The sequence below is a fragment of the Pinus tabuliformis genome, chromosome 6 (assembly GCF_031772625.1).
Source record: "Pinus tabuliformis cultivar Carrire ecotype Pingquan chromosome 6, CPIR1, whole genome shotgun sequence".
NCBI lineage: Eukaryota > Viridiplantae > Streptophyta > Pinopsida > Pinales > Pinaceae > Pinus > Pinus tabuliformis.
The window spans coordinates 807,391,138-807,406,043 of record NC_142292.1 but is presented as its reverse complement, the minus strand read 5'-3'; positions in this window follow the sequence as shown (position 1 = coordinate 807,406,043).

The window sequence follows — 14,906 nt, the reverse complement described above, 5'->3', positions numbered from 1 at the left end:
TTGAGGAAATGCAAGATTTGAAGAATCTCACCATTGAACAACTCCATGGGATCTTGATAGATTTTGAAATAAGAAAAGGGGGTACATGAGGTATTATGGGAAGCAACATTCATAAGCCACAAACAAAGGGAAAGAAAAGGAAGAGCCTAATGAAACAAGTTACATTTCATATGAGAAGAAGTGAATTTTGTGAAGAAGCTTCAAGTAGGGATTTGGCAGGTTTCAAAGGTGAGCCTACTTTTAAATGTTTTTCATGGGGAAGAGTAGGTCACTATGCCACTAAGTGTCCTATAAATAAAAATCATGAAAAAGAAAGAATGTTTCAAAAAGGAATGTTAAAAAGGGTTTTACTAGCAAGCAAAGTTTTTGTATGCATGAAGATAGAAATGTTCTTCCAATAATGAGGATGATAATCAGATCAGGATTATCAATTACTTATGGAATTTAAAGAACGATGTGTAGACAAGTCTGATGATGATGAATTTATGGATGCTCTAGAAAACACCTCTTGTTGAATAAATAACTAAGTTGAAGATTTGTCTAGAAGAGGCTAAATTAATAGAAGAAACCTTGAAGAAACAAGTCCAAGAAAGGGAAAAGCATTGTCAAACGTTGGAACTTGAAAATGTGGGTCTAAGAAAGGAACTCGAGAAAACAAAGCTCTAAATCTTAGATTTTCTAAAGGATCTGAAACTTTAGAATAGATCATTAAAGTTCAATGTTCTCCTCTAACCAAGGCAAGTCTTAGGTACAACTCAAATCAAGATGGTGAAACATCAGAACTTATGAAATCTTTTGAAATGGGTACATAAAACTTTGTCAATGTGGTAAAAGGAAGCATCATCAAAATTAGAGGGACTCAACAAAAGAATAAAGGTTCAAACAATTCTCAGGAAAAAACAACCTTTCCATGAACAAAGGATAAGTTATTCAAAAATGTATTATACTTCCAGGTACTCTTACTTCAATGGTCAATGCTTCACTTGTCATGTCACAACTTTAGTCAAAAGTAGTTCATTGTGTTGCTTATAAAACAATTATGACTAGAGAAGCAAGAAAATAAGATAATGAAAGCAAGACAAAGAAGTCTTCTTATAATGCTTTCTCCCATCTTCATAATGAATGTAAACATTCTATTTTCAATAACTTTGGTCATAAATAAACTGAATGCAGACACAGGATGATGAATTAATCTTATCAACACAAGCAGAATCCACAACCTCCCAAGATATGGAAAAAGAAAATTCCCTCTTCTGAAAGTTGTGGTCTAGAATTGTATGCAGGAGATCAAGAGAATCTATGGTGCATTGACAAAAGATGTTTGAAGCATATGACAAGTGACAGAGATAAGTTCATTTCCTTTGATGAAATTAAGAAGAAAAGAATGTGACTTTGGGTAATTAACTCACCTACTACATTAAAGGAAAAGGATTTCTATTTTTGAAGGAAAAGATAAAGGATGAGAATGTATTTTTGTTGATGGGCTAAAACATAACTTGTCAAGAGTTAGTCAAATGTGCGATTCATGGGGCATGAAGTTATATTCAGATCAAAGAATTGTGTGGAAAAATTTGAATACAAGTAAGATCATAATCAAGGGAACTAGAACTCCAGACAATTTATACATCCTAGAGGGCGGCAAAGGGCACTGTGTTTTTAGAAAATTTGGGAGATTGTTGGTTTTGGCACAAAAGATTGAGGCATCTCAGTTTTTCCCCAACTATACAAGTTAAGCAGTATGGGAGCAGTTCGTGACTTTCCCAATATTTCTCAACCTGAAAATAGCATTTACAAATCATGCCAATCTGGTAAGCAATCCAGAGTTCAGTTTAAAGCAAAAGAAGGTACTTCAAGCAAACCCCTTGAACTTGTTCACACTGATTTATGTGGACCTATGAGAAAGAAATCTCCTTATGGTGAACAATACTTCATATTATTTTATGATGACTTTACAAGAATGTGTTGGGGGTGGTTTAATAAAGTACAGAAAATGAATTAGATCTAAAAATCAAATGTCTTAGATATGATAAAGGAGGAGAGTTTAATCAGATGAATTTTTTCAATTTTTGTGAACAACATGGAATCAAAAGATAAATTTCCATAGCTAAAACTCCTCAACAAAATGGAGTTGCAGAAAGAATGAACAAAACAATTCAACAAATGGCACGTGCCATTCTTGATGAGTCAGGAACACCACACACCTTTTGGGGAGAAGAAGTACATATGACATCAGATATACTTAACAAAGATTATGTTCAAGTAAATAGTGATAAATCTCAATATGAACTCTAGTATGGTACGCCTACAACTGTCAAAACACTTTAGAATATTTGGAAGAAAATGTTTTCATAAAGAAAAATGATGATAAGCTTGGAAAGTTTGAATCCAGAGTTGATGAAGGAATCCTCCTTGGATACTCTTCCCAAGCAAAGGATATAAATGTTACCATAAAAGGCTCCAAAAGGTATTTGAAAGTATACATGTTGTGATTGATGAAACATCCACATGTACCAAAAATCGGAAGCACAGGAAGATGTAGAACCTCTCCCTACTCAAATCAAGAAGTTGTAGGAGAAGAATGAAGAGAAGCATGAGAAGAAGGAAATGGAAGTACATGTATGTTAGAAAAGTATCCATCAAGGTATGTTAAAAAAAATCATCCTGAATCTCAAATTCTAGGTGATAAGAAAGCAAGAATACAAACTAGAAGAACTTTTGTTGGAACATCTAGTCACTTAGCCTTACTATCCACAATTGAGCCTCGAAATGCGAATCAAGAAAGAAAAGATGAATGTTTGGTTAAGACAATGCATGAAGAACTTGATCAAATAAAAAGAACCGTACATGGGAACTTTTACCATTGCCTCACGATAAAAAATGTAATTAGGACAAAGTGGGTGTTCAAGAACAAAATAAATGAAAATGGAGAAGTAATTTGAAACAAAGCAAGGCTTGTATGCAAAGTTTATGCTTAATAGGAAGGGATAGACTTTGAAGAGACATTTGCACCTGTAGCTAGACTTGAAGCCAAAAGAATGTTTTTCTTGCATTTTCCAGCTTTGTAACTTTAAAGTATATCAAATGGATGTTAAATCTGCATTTTTAAATGGGGACCTAGAAGAAGAAGTTTATATTGAACAACCTAAAGGATTCATACTTGGCAATGATAAAAATCTTGTTTGCAAACTTAAGAAGGCATTATATGGGTTAAAACAAACTCCTCATGCATGGTGTTATTGCCTTGGCAGGTTTCTTTAGCAACAAGGGTTCAAGAAAGGATATGTTGACAACAATTTATATATATAATATGACAATGACAAACTCTGGTGGTAGTGGTTTATGTTGATGACATGATATGTGGAGCTAATATTAAATCTATGAGTAACGTATTTTCTTCAGCTATGCAGTAGGAATTTGAAATGTCATTACTTGGTGAGCTCACATATTTTCTTGATCTTTAAGTTCATCAAACTAAAGATGGTGTCTTTCATTCTCAAACCAAGTACATCAAGCAGATTATGAAGAAGTATGGAATGGAAGACTGTAAACCTGTACTCACACCAATGGAAATAGGATGCAATCTTAGTCAAAATGATGATTCTCCTTTAGTTAATCAACCCGAATACAGATCTATGTGATCCAAATTTAAACAGGAAACAATTTCATTTAGTGATTAAGTACAAGAAGGGTAACACAGACATGTTGGTTGACGTGCTTTCAAGGCCACACACATCAAATATCACAACTTTGGGAAGTCTCGTGCACATGGAGTCTTTCACCCATGATTCATATAGAGAGGCATACACAAAGGATGAGGACTTAGAGGAGGTGTTTCAACAGTTGCAAAGCGAAAGCAATGTCATGTGCTGATGTGACAACATAGTTGAATACCAATCTTTTGCATGGGTTACCTTACCAATGAGATAAGTTATGTGTCCCTAAAAGTGAGCAATTTCAATTGATCAAAGAGGTTCACACCTCCAAGGTTGCAGGGTATTTTAGTGCAAGGAAGACAATGGCCAACTTATAGATGCATGTGTATTTTCCCATTATGCAAGAAGAGGTGGCTAGGTTCATAAGAGGATTCATTCTTCATTGTACCAATAATCCTAGCAACAAGAAACAAGGTGTATACCATACCTTACTTGCACTCACTTGTTCTTGGGAAAACATTTCCATGGATTTCGTGGGAGGTTTACCAACAATCGAGAAGGGATATGACGACTTATTGGTGGTAGTTGATAGGTTCAACAGGATTTGTGTTCTAATGCCCTATAAAGAAGACCGTCAACAGGAATAAAGCAACAAATTTGTTCTTTCCACAAGTTTGGGTGCACTTTAGGATGCTAAGGAGCATCATTTTAGATAGGGAGACAAGGTTTCTTAGTGCATTTTAGACTACATTATGGGATAAGATGGACATGAAGTTAAAGAGGTCTAACGCATTCCTTCCTAGACAAATAGCAAACAAAAGTAGCCAACAAGACTCTGGTGCAACTTTTGAGGGGTCACAATCAAAAGCATCCGAAGAGATGGGATGAAATATATTATATATACAACACTATTATAACATAGTAGTCCACATTTCTATTGGTAACTCCCCATTTGAAACTTATTATGGATATTTTCCACCTTTACTTTGGATATTGCACATGGATAACATGGAGGAGTGAGGGAGGATCTTGAAGGTAATGCCTCAAGGGAAGAAAAATTTGTTAAAAATATCAAGTAGATCCATCTACATGTACATGAGACATTGCATAAATCATGGGAAAAATACAAAGCTACGCATGAGCAACACATAACAAATAAGTCATTCAAGGTGGGAGATAGAGTATCGTTACAATTAAATAAAGAGAGGCCATAGTGTCATGGAAAGAAAATCAAGACACTGTGACATGGTCCCTTAGAGAAACTTGAGAAGGTGGGAGTAACGTTTATAGACTTAGTCTACCCCCATACATGCACATTTAATCAGTGGTGAATGTATAAAATATGAAACTCTATGAGCCTTCCATGCTAGACCGAGAAGAGGAACATGACCTACCTTTTGTAGTGGATTTAGGACTAAATGCTCATACAAAGTTCATAAAGGATACATTTTTTACATAAGAGGTCCATAAGTACAAGACAAGGGCAACTTGATCTTTGTTATATTGTGTTAAAAGAATAGCTTTGAGGCAAGGTGAAATGGTACACGTGAGAGAAGTTGGAGGAAAATTTTCCTCACCTCGTTTAGTAAAATCTTTTGGGGACCACAAAAGCCTCCAAAAAAAGGGAGGTATGGTCTAGATTGAATCATTATATTATTTTTCATCCATCTTGATGCTTTTAGAGTGAAAAAAATGGATGAATTAGCTCACATGGCCATTTTTACCATCAAGTCCTAGTTTGGTGAATTAGGGTCTGAAATCATTTGTAGGTAGTTTGAGGCACTAATCAATGTTCTATGGGGTAAAACTTTGTTGCTTGAGTGTGGCATGCACTAATGTTATTATACGCAAAAAATACCTTTCCAACGATGTAAGAATCACCTTAATTCGAGTTTGTATGCAAATGTTAGCCACCCGAAATTTGACCTTCCTGTTTTGACAACCGTGATTCAAGAGGATGCTAGGTCAATTCCCATTGTTCATGGTAAAGGGGCTAGCCACATGATCATGATGAAGAAGACTATAGAAGAGCTGATATTTTAACTCTAGTCAAGAGTTGAAGGAGGAAAACTTAACCACTACTAGGTCATCAAGTTATGTTATAACCAGGCCACAAGGAGGAAAAGGGGTTCCATTCTATTCGAGTGCATTTTGTTCCATATATGAGCAAAGTAGCCAAGAGTGGATAGAAAGAAAGTAAAAAGAGAGGGTTGTACACTGTAGTAGCTCACAAGCCATATGTATCGCTTCTTTTTTAGTTGCATCCATTTCCATTCAAGAGAAGGAGAGAACAAAGCAACCTCACCTTCTAATTGGGTTTTCTCCAAAAGGGTTTCCCAGGTCATATCTCGTGTTATTATGGTTATGAGTGATTTTATTTTCTCTATTTTTTGCATTGTATATATCACATGCATTAAAACAACTTAATAAATCTAGAAGTCTAAGGAAAATAACCCTCATAGTATAGATTTCGAATTTCAAGTATTAATTTATTAAATTTGTTGAAACGAACTATCCAATGGAATACCCACAATAGTTTATGGATCACCTTCATTTCATTTTTTTAGTGATATTTGAGTAATTTCTCTGTTAAAGTTATCAATATTATGTCTACAGTCATTAACATAATATTTTGTGGTAAAAATATTGTAAAGCATTATAAGGTCTATTATGATGAATCATTCCAATGAAATATCCATGATAATTTACAAATCATATTGCTATTAAAGCAAATTTTCTTTGGGATTTTATGGGAAGTTGTAGAATCCAAGAATTGACATAGAATCTAAAAACCCTAACCATGGTAGATGAGTACATTAACACACCACAAAACGAGTCAAAATGGAGTTTTTTCAGAGCTACAAGCACAAATCATTAACATCTCTCGCAACATGGGCATGCTCGTGGTGACTTTAAAGAATAAGTTTGAACCACCCAAGGAGGGTAGCAATTCTGGCTTGAAAGTTTGAACAAATAAGAAATCTATAGATAGTGAAGACTCATAAAAGGAGTTGAGAAAAGCACAAAGGAAAAAGCAACCAAGTTCCAATGCCATCTTTTTTCTTGATCTTTGTTTAAAGTGGAAGTAAAGATTGACACTTTGCACTATGGCTAACGTGTTGTCCTTGATGGCGACGTGATTGATAAAATGTACTTGATGTCAACATTGTGATAATATGATCTCATGCAGATTGGTGCATATGCTACAGAGGATATGGACAGAGAATTAACAATTTAGTGATAGTTAGATAACAAAAGTAAAGTTTGAGAAAGTATACGTGGTTCTTATGAAGGAGGGTTGCGTACATATGCAGGTCCTGTGAGTAAAAGTCACGTATAAAATATGAACCATGGTAATCTGGACACTAGGGGGTTTTTACCATGGTATTGGCCCATAACAATTGGAGAAAAAATGGTTATTTGATCTTGTTAAAGAATACTAACGACATTACCAAGGGATTTACCTAAGGTATTGGCTAAGGCTAAACTATATAAGGAGATGGAGATAAACGTGTTAAGGGTGCAAGTGATTATTTATTCATCTGTGATCTGATCTAAAACAGGTCTGCACCAAGGAGCAAAAAGAAGACTCAGATATGAAAGACCTGAAAGTATGTTGACATATATTCTTGATTGATCTACTTGTTGCAAATGTCAAAGTAGCTAATAATGATGATATGCATTTATGATGATGTTATGATCTAAATGAATTATTCAACGGTCTGTATTTTTAACAGCAAAGGTCGCAGACAGTGAAGTTATGTTTGCAGTGAAAGTTTTCAGATCTATATGCAGGTTTATCTTTGGATGGTCGTGTACATACGTGGATTTGTCTCTATAAGGTTGCATATATATTTTGAGATTTGGTCTTCAGTATGTTGAGATTTGTACGTAGATGTTATGCATGGTAGTCGCATACATACATTGATATGTTTCATGGATGTCGCATATATGTTCTAGGGTTTTGCAATGTGGTTTGATGATGACATTTGATGAATTCTGCTCCGTTTTTTGTTGTCTGCCAATGGTGTCTATATCTTGATGATCTGTGTATGACAGTGTTGATTGATTTGAATGTGGAATGGAACAATGATTGGTAATGATGCTATAACGTTGCGATCTGTGATTGGTTCAGTGATTCAGTTAGTCAATAATTCAGTGTTTAGTAATTTGAGATCTGTGCGCAGGTGTTATATACAAAGGAAGTGCATACATACGAGAGCTTTGTTCAGTACAATCATGTACATATTCTGATATTTGTCTGTTCTATTTTGGTTCTACATTCAATGGTTTGATCCTTCAGAAATTCAATGCTTTAGTGACTCAGATTCAGTATTTCAGTTTTTCATGTTAGTTTGGGTTTATTGTTGATATGGGTCTAGTTTGAAAATTTGATGAAAGGTGACCTACACGTTGTTTGATGATCATTTGACAGGTGGATCCAGTATTAAATATTATGAAAAGTGTGCACAAGGTGCTGAGGTTTCAACCTTTAGAAAGGGGGTAGGAGCTTCCTTCCGGTAGAGGTCAGTAAAAGAGTTTAGGGGGTTGTAGCTCCCTTCCAGTGGGTGCTGGAGAACGAGTGGAGGTTGTACCCTCCTACAGGTGGGTGCCTGCGTATTGGTAAGAGTTTGCACTAGTACTAAATGTAATGGATATTTTATTTATATAATAAGAAAGAAGACAAAGACAACAACAACGATGGTTTTCTCCCACATTGGGTTTCCACCTAAAATCCTGGTGTTCTATGTGTGTTGTTTATGTGTTGTGATTTTTTTGTTCCTTTACTACATACTAGAAAGTTATTGAGTTAATGATACAATGGTTAAAGATAAACATCTGATGGAATACATGAAAAATTAATGAATTGGATATATGTTGGTTCCTTCACTAAAGTCGTGTACATACACAGGTTTCTTTAAGAACAATAGCGTACATAATTCAGTATATGAAATTGAAAGATGAAGTGAATTAAAATATTGATTCACCCCCCCCCCCTCCCCCCCCCCCCCCCCCACAAAATTTTTCCTAACAATTGGTATCAGAGCAGGTCCCTTAGAAGAAGCTTGATCGCTTAAGGGAGATCTATCAATATGAGCAGCCAAGAGGGAGTATCTTCTATCAGGCCACCTTTGTTTAATGGAACTAACTTTGTATTTTGGAAAATTAGAATGAGAGCGTATTTGCAGGCACTAGGAGCAGATGTATGGGAAATTATTGAAAGTGGATATCAATTCCCGACCTACATTCCCACAGATGATGCAAGGAAGAAACAATATGAGATCAATGGAAAGGTTGTAAATGCTATTTTGGGAAGTTTGGTTGAAACTGAGTTTGTGAAAGTCATGCAGTTGAACACCACAAAGGCTATATGGGACAAGCTTGTTCAAAGCTATGAAGGTGACACTAAGGTAAAATATGCTAAACTTCAAACATATAGAATTCAATATGAGACTCTTATAATGCATGATGATAAAAGCATTGCAAGCTTTTTTCTTAGAGTAGACGAAATTGTTGACTCAATGAAAAATCTTGGTGACAAAATAAAGGATACTATTGTTGTTGAAAACAATTTGAGATCATTAACTTCAAAGTCTTCACCATTGAGGAAATGCAAGATTTGAAGAATCTCACCATTGAACAACTCCATGGGATCTTGATAGATTTTGAAATAAGAAAAGGGGGTACATGAGGTATTATGGAAGCAACATTCATAGCCACAAACAAAGGGAAAGAAAAGGAAGAGCCTAATGAAACAAGTTACATTTCATATGAAGAAGAAGTGAATTTTGTGAAGAAGCTTCAAGTAGGATTTGGCAGGTTCAAAGGTGAGCCTACTTTTAAATGTTTTTCATGGGGAAGAGTAGGTCACTATGCCACTAAGTGTCCCTATAAATAAATCATGAAAAAGAAAGAATGTTTCAAAAAGGAATGTTAAAAAGGGTTTTACTAGCAAGCAAAGTTTTTGTATGCATGAAGATAGTGAATGTTCTTCCAATAATGAGGATGATGAATCAGATCAGGATTATCAATTACTTATGGAATTTAAAGAACGATGTGTAGACAAGTCTGATGATGATGAATTTATGGATGCTCTAGAAAACACCCTTGTTGAATAAATAACTAAGTTGAAGATTTGTCTAGAAGAGGCTAAATTAATAGAAGAAACCTTGAAGAAACAAGTCCAAGAAAGGGAAAAGCATTGTCAAACGTTGGAACTTGAAAATGTGGGTCTAAGAAAGGAACTCGAGAAAACAAAAGCTCTAAATCTTAGATTTTCTAAAGGATCTGAAACTTTAGAATAGATCATTAAAGTTCAATGTTCTCCTCTAACCAAGGCAAGTCTTAGGTACAACTCAAATCAAGATGGTGAAACATCAGAACTTATGAAATCTTTTGAAATGGGTACATAAAACTTTGTCAATGTGGTAAAAGGAAGCAATCATCAAAATTAGAGGACTCAACAAAAGAATAAAGGTTCAAACTATTCTCAGGAAAAACAACCTTTCCATGAACAAAGGATAAGTTATTCAAAAATGTATTATACTTCCAGGTACTCTTACTTCAATGGTCAATGCTTCACTTGTCACAACTTTAGTCACAAAGTAGTTCATTGTGTTGCTTATAAAACAATTATGACTAGAGAAGCAAGAAAATAAGATAATGAAAGCAAGACAAAGAAGTCTTCTTATAATGCTTTCTCCCATCTTCATAATGAATGTAAACATTCTATTTTCAATAACTTTGGTCATAAATAAACTGAATGCAGAAGCAGGATGAATTAATCTTATCAACACAAGCAGAATCCACAACCTCCCAAGATATGGAAAAAGAAAATTCCCTCTTCTGAAAGTTGTGGTCTAGAATTGTATGCAGGAGATCAAGAGAATCTATGGTGCATTGACAAAAGATGTTTGAAGCATATGACAAGTGACAGAGATAAGTTCATTTCCTTTGATGAAATTAAGAAAGAAAAGAATGTGACTTTTGGTAATAACTCACCTACTACCATTAAAGGAAAAGGATTTCTATTTTTGAAGGAAAAGATAAAGGATGAGAATGTATTTTTGTTGATGGGCTAAAACATAACTTGTCAAGAGTTAGTCAAATGTGCGATCATGGGGCATGAAGTTATATTCAGATCAAAGAATTGCGTGGTAAGAAATTTGAATACAAGTAAGATCATAATCAAGGAACTAGAACTCCAGACAATTTATACATCCTAGAGGGCGGCAAAGGGCACTGTGTTTTTAGAAAATTTGGAGAATGTTGGTTTTGGCACAAAAGATTGAGGCAGCTCAGTTTTTCCCAACTATACAAGTTAAGCAGTATGGGAGCAGTTCGTGACTTTCCCAATATTTCTCAACCTGAAAATAGCATTTGCAAATCATGCCAATTTGGTAAGCAATCCAGAGTTCAGTTTAAAGCTAAAGAAGGTACTTCAAGCAAACCCCTTGAACTTGTTCACACTGATTTATGTGGACCTATGAGAAAGAAGTCTCCTTATGGTGAACAATACTTCATATTATTTATTGATGACTTTACAAGAATGTGTTGGGTTGGTTTAATAAAGTACAGAAAATAAATTTGATATAAAAATCAAATGTCTTAGATCTGATAGAGGAGGAGAGTTTATATCAGATGAATTTTTCAATTTTTGTGAACAACATGGCATCAAAAGATAGTTTTCCATAACTAAAACTCCTCAACAAAATGGAGTTGCAGAAAGAATGAACAGAACAATTCAACAAATGGCATGTGCCATGCTTGATGAGTCAGGAACACCACACACCTTCTGGGGAGAAGCAGTACATATGACAACTGATATACTTAACAAAGATCATGTTCAAGTAAATAGTGATAAATCTCCATATGAACTCTAGTATGGTAAGCCTACAACTGTCAAACACTTTAGAATATTTGGAAGAAAATGTTTCATAAAGAAAAATGATGATAAGCTTGGAAAGTTTGAATCCAGAGTTGATGAAGGAATCCTCCTTGGATACTCTTCCAGAAGCAAAGGATATAAATGTTACAATAAAAGGCTCCAAAAGATTTTTGAAAGTATAGATGTTGTGATTGATGAAACATCCACATGTACCAAAAATCGGAAGCACAGGAAGATGTAGAACCTCTCCCTACTCAAATCTAAGAAGTTGTAGGAGAAGAATGAAGAGAAGCATGAGAAGAAGGAAATGGAAGTACATGTATGTTAGAAAAGTATCCATCAAGGTATGTTAAAAAAAATCATCCTGAATCTCAAATTCTAGGTGATAAGGAAGCAAGAATACAAACTAGAAGAACTTTTGTTGGAACATCTAGTCACTTAGCCTTACTATCCACAATTGAGCCTCGAAATGCGAATCAAGAAAGAAAAGATGAATGTTTGGTTAAGACAATGCATGAAGAACTTGATCAAATAAAAAAGAACCGTACATGGGAACTTTTACCATTGCCTCACGATAAAAATGTAATTAGGACAAAGTGGGTGTTCAAGAACAAAATAAATGAAAATGGAGAAGTAATTTGAAACAAAGCAAGGCTTGTATGCAAAGTTTATGCTTAATAGGAAGGGATAGACTTTGAAGAGACATTTGCACCTGTAGCTAGACTTGAAGCCATAAGAATGTTTCTTGCATTTTCCAGCTTTTGTAACTTTAAAGTATATCAAATGGATGTTAAATCTGCATTTTTGAATGGGGACCTAGAAGAAGAAGTTTATATTGAACAACCTAAAGGATTCATACTTGGCAATGATAAAAATCTTGTTTGCAAACTTAAGAAGGCATTATATGGGTTAAAACAAACTCCTCATGCATGGTGTTATTGCCTTGGCAGGTTTCTTTAGCAACAAGGGTTCAAGAAAGGATATGTTGACAACAATTTATATATATAATATGACAATGACAAACTCTTGGTGGTAGTGGTTTATGTTGATGACATGATATGTGGAGCTAATATTAAATCTATGAGTAACGTATTTTCTTCAGCTATGCAGTAGGAATTTGAAATGTCATTACTTGGTGAGCTCACATATTTTCTTGATCTTTAAGTTCATCAAACTAAAGATGGTGTCTTTCATTCTCAAACCAAGTACATCAAGCAGATTATGAAGAAGTATGGAATGGAAGACTGTAAACCTGTACTCACACCAATGGAAATAGGATGCAATCTTAGTCAAAATGATGATTCTCCTTTAGTTAATCAACCCGAATACAGATCTATGTGATCCAAATTTAAACAGGAAACAATTTCATTTAGTGATTAAGTACAAGAAGGGTAACACAGACATGTTGGTTGACGTGCTTTCAAGGCCACACACATCAAATATCACAACTTTGGGAAGTCTCGTGCACATGGAGTCTTTCACCCATGATTCATATAGAGAGGCATACACAAAGGATGAGGACTTAGAGGAGGTGTTTCAACAGTTGCAAAGCGAAAGCCATGTGCTTGATGGTGACAACATAGTTGAATACCATCTTTTGCATGGGTTACCTTACCAATGAGATAAGTTATGTGTCCCTAAAAGTGAGCAATTTCAATTGATCAAAGAGGTTCACACCTCCAAGGTTGCAGGGTATTTTAGTGCAAGGAAGACAATGGCCAACTTATAGATGCATGTGTATTTTCCCATTATGCAAGAAGAGGTGGCTAGGTTCATAAGAGGATTCATTCTTCATTGTACCAATAATCCTAGCAACAAGAAACAAGGTGTATACCATACCTTACTTGCACTCACTTGTTCTTGGGAAAACATTTCCATGGATTTCGTGGGAGGTTTACCAACAATCGAGAAGGGATATGACGACTTATTGGTGGTAGTTGATAGGTTCAACAGGATTTGTGTTCTAATGCCCTATAAAGAAGACCGTCAACAGGAAATAAGCAACAAATTTGTTCTTTCCACAAGTTTGGGTGCACTTTAGGATGCTAAGGAGCATCATTTTAGATAGGGAGACAAGGTTTCTTAGTGCATTTTAGACTACATTATGGATAAGATGGACATGAAGTTAAAGAGGTCTAACGCATTCCTTCCTAGACAAATAGACAAACAAAAGTAGCCAACAAGACTCTGGTGCAACTTTTGAGGGGTCACAATCAAAAGCATCCGAAGAGATGGGATGAAAATATATTATATATACAACACTATTATAACATAGTAGTCCACATTTCTATTGGTAACTCCCCATTTGAAACTTATTATGGATATTTTCCACCTTTACTTTTGGATATTGCACATGGATAACATGGAGGAGTGAGGGAGGATCTTGAAGGTAATGCCTCAAGGGAAGAAAAATTTGTTAAAAATATCAAGTAGATCCATCTACATGTACATGAGACATTGCATAAATCATGGGAAAAATACAAAGCTACGCATGAGCAACACATAACAAATAAGTCATTCAAGGTGGGAGATAGAGTATCGTTACAATTAAATAAAGAGAGGCCATAGTGTCATGGAAAGAAAATCAAGACACTGTGACATGGTCCCTTAGAGAAACTTGAGAAGGTGGAGTAACGTTTATAGACTTAGTCTACCCCCATACATGCACATTTAATCAGTGGTGAATGTATAAAATATGAAACTCTATGAGCCTTCCATGCTAGACCGAGAAGAGGAACATGACCTACCTTTTGTAGTGGATTTAGGACTAAATGCTCATACAAAGTTCATAAAGGATACATTTTTTACATAAGAGGTCCATAAGTACAAGACAAGGGCAACTTGATCTTTGTTATATTGTGTTAAAAGAATAGCTTTGAGGCAAGGTGAAATGGTACACGTGAGAGAAGTTGGAGGAAAATTTTCCTCACCTCGTTTAGTAAAATCTTTTGGGGACCACAAAAGCCTCCAAAAAAAGGGAGGTATGGTCTAGATTGAATCATTATATTATTTTTCATCCATCTTGATGCTTTTAGAGTGAAAAAAATGGATGAATTAGCTCACATGGCCATTTTTACCATCAAGTCCTAGTTTGGTGAATTAGGGTCTGAAATCATTTGTAGGTAGTTTGAGGCACTAATCAATGTTCTATGGGGGTAAAACTTTGTTGCTTGAGTGTGGCATGCACTAATGTTATTATACGCAAAAATACCTTTCCAACGATGTAAGAATCACCTTAATTCGAGTTTGTATGCAAATGTTAGCCACCCGAAATTTGACCTTCCTGTTTTGACAACCGTGATTCAAGAGGATGCTAGGTCAATTCCCATTGTTCATGGTAAAGGGGCTAGCCACATGATCATGAT